Genomic DNA, 3,498 nt, shown 5'->3' with positions numbered 1-3,498 from the left:
ATCTGATAAATATAGTTTCACGATTTGTGAAACTATGATTAACAACTCTTAACTATAGTTTACGATTGTAAATATAGTTTACAAACGTGTATCTATGTTTATCAACAAAATCTATTTTCTACAAAAAATGATTTTTTTTCTACGGGTCGGGATCATTTTTTGTCGTTGAAAAATGACCCCCCCCCGGTCATTATTCGATGGGGGTCATTATTCGTCTTTACACCGGCCAGCCAGTTGTGGTCACTCTTTATGCTATTGTAGCATTTTTTAACACGTCAGAATCGACGGCGTTGTTAGCTTTTCCGTTTTATCTGGGAGACATTCCCAGACAATTGTATTTTGAACTAAGTGTCTCCGTTAAATCCTCTTTGGAAAGTTTGAAAACAGCTTTCTTTGAAAAAGTTCAAAAACAAAAATCAACTTTTGATATTAATCTATTGAATTTGAAAAAAATACAAAGAAAAAACGGTCGATGACTAAATGGCCCCTGTAAGCGTCTAACCACTGAATACGATCTCCCAATGCACTTACTTGTTTGGATTACTATTCAAGAGTTAAAATCCGGCCTTAGGCAAATTGTCATACTTCATAGTCCAGAAACATTAGAAAAAGTTAGAAAACTTGCTCTTGTGGCGGAGCAGACTATTAAATCAACGGAAACTGCAAACGCTTCGCTTGCATCTTCCATACAGCAATTAGGAGACAGGTTAATGTCAACATTTTCTGACAAACTTGAAGCTACTGCAGCTGCAATAGCAAACCCTAATATCTAATATTTTTATTAAGCATTTTACATTTGATTCATTAATTTTGTAATAAATTGCCTGAGGCTTTTTTGAAGCACTTTGGGTAAACAATCTTTTAGAGGCCACACTTGCTCTAACACTGGATTTCGGTATCCCGGTCTCATCAAAAAACAGACAACACAATAATAAAAGTATCGATATTTCTCATCTCTCGTTATAAATACATTAAATAGGGAAAATTTGTATCATTGAATGTTGTTTTCTTTGAAAATTTACGAATAATCTGATGAACCTTCGAATAAGGGTTTACTCATTAATTCAGCAGGTTTTGTTCTCAGCTTTAAGTATTTAGGGATTTAGAAAGATTTTTAACACGTATTGGTGATAAAGTTGCTATTACTTTAAATGGGGATGAAGGGTTTTAAATATATGACATAATGCATTTGCTAGAGTTGTAAATTTTCTATTCATTGGTCTATTTTTTTTAATGATATGTTCAATATAAAAGTTATAAGGTAAAAACTTTGTGAATAAGATACATTAGGCGGGTAGATAATCATAAGTACTCTTCAAAATGTTTATCACGTCGCAATATTTATAATTAATGCATGTAGTGTGTGGTGTAGTGCATATTTTGAAGTTCAAATAGACTGGTTGCCTGAATAACTTTCTTCATTTCATCAGAAGTGCTTGAAAGAATACGTTAGAAACCCCTTGTTGTTTCTGTGGTTGCAAAAAATATCATAATTTCTACATTTCTGAAGTCTCCGTTGCGATTTATAAAATTTATATTTGACAAAATATTCTTTTGACAAAAACTGATAATTCTTTTTCAAAATTTGAAGGGAAAATATCATCATAAGCAAGTTAACGCAATGCTTATTAGTATAAAACAGAAAGAGAAGAACTATTTTAGTATTACATCTGAAGGACTATGGATCAATTAATGAACTTCTTACAGAAAAAATTTTATGTTTCCATAAGAAAAATATTCAGTGTTTTCCACATCAAAAACACGAACTTTGTCAGTATTCAAAGTAAGGTACATATTTTGGTGATGCAAATCCTCCCAATCCCATGATTCAGTTCGAAATAACTTTCACAAAATCTCATTTACATCCTGCCAAATATTATACTCCTAATAGAGCTGGGATATCATTGTGTGATATTTTCACCGGCTATCAATCGATGGGGCCACTATCACAGGCACTCACTCAATAATTCTTTTTCTGTTACACAAAACATTTTAGATCTAGCAGAATGAAATTATTCTTTAAAAGTGGGTGTTATTTAATCACAAAGCATTATGTCATGATTATATTTTAAACATTTCAGTAAATATTCGTTATTTATTATGTGAAGTAATTGTGCTAAATACATTTTATTAAAACGCGATTTTTATAACAAAACAAAATATAAAAAAGAAAGAACTCTAATATTACTGATTAATTTCACATTGTAAATTTAGCTGGCTGTAGCTATCCTATCAAACACAAAAAGGGTTTATTTTTAATTCAATGATTAATTTGTGAAAAAGGACAATATCGGCAAGCAAAAAAGGCGATCTAATACGCCCCTTTCACTTTTATCTTTTTTTTTCTTGAGAAAATTCTACGACCGGGTGAAAATGTGTGAGGAGGGATGTCTCTTTTAAAGAAAATGAACTTTCAGCCGAAAAATCAGCATCTTTTTCTAGATGTGTCACTCCACTATTAGAGAATTTTTAAAGCGAGCAAAGGATGCACGCAAAAGTTCTCTTTTCTTTATATCATATAGAACTTATTTGAAAGTAACAACTTTTACATTAGCCAGATGGCTGAAATAAATTTTTGATTAATACCTTTACCGTTCATTCCTTTAGGGGAACAGCAGCATCTCTTGTATATAACGCTGGCACCTCCATGAAGGAAATAATGGATACAGCTAACTGGACCTCTGGAAGGAATATCCATGCACATTATTTAAAAGAAATTCCTATAAAGAATGCTTTTGCTAAAAGTGTTAGACAACAGTAATTCATATTAAGTTTTTCTTTTATATAAAGAAATGGCTGATATCTTTTGAAGTGATTAAATGTTCAATTTGTTTAGTAATATTTTCTTGTTGTGCTCGTTATTTTGTGAGGAGAACACTTTGAATATGCTATATGATACCCTCGTAGAGCCAAAAGGTGATATGTAATAGCATGGTCTCTCATCCAAGCAGACCTTAGGGGATGTGAAGGATGAGAAACATTCTGTGTAATGAATGAGGCTCAAGAGGGCATCATGTGCTACATAAGGAGAAAATGCTATATGCTACCCTCTTGAGCCTCAGGCTCATTACATAGAATGTCTCTCATCCTTCACATCCTAAAAGTATGTTTGGATGAGAGACCACTATGAAGTTAGGTAAAATAAATAGATACCAAACATACACAATTTAACAAACGCTGTAGTCAAAGAAACAAGAAAAAAAGAAACAGAATGAATTCTTTGTTTTGAAATATTGACAAAAGTAGTATGCAAGGTAGTGTTCAAATAAGACGTTTGTTAATGCTATCTATTCATGTACTGCTTAAAATATTTGAATAATGATTTGCATGATAAGAGCTAACAGCTAACATATTTTTCAAAAAATTAGATTACAATCAATAAAAGTGCAATGGTGCCCACATGGCCCTGAAGAAGAATTTTTTGATTGTTTGGAAGTGTACATCTCTAGAAATGAATTTTTAGACAAGCAAATTTAAAAAAACTCGTTAATATTCATT

Source organism: Saccostrea cucullata, unplaced genomic scaffold (genome assembly GCF_032062105.1).
Source record: "Saccostrea cucullata isolate Sc308-1 unplaced genomic scaffold, CSIRO_AGI_Scuc_v1 ctg5040, whole genome shotgun sequence".
NCBI classification, from domain to species: domain Eukaryota; kingdom Metazoa; phylum Mollusca; class Bivalvia; order Ostreida; family Ostreidae; genus Saccostrea; species Saccostrea cuccullata.
Note: the sequence above shows the minus strand (reverse complement) of the source record.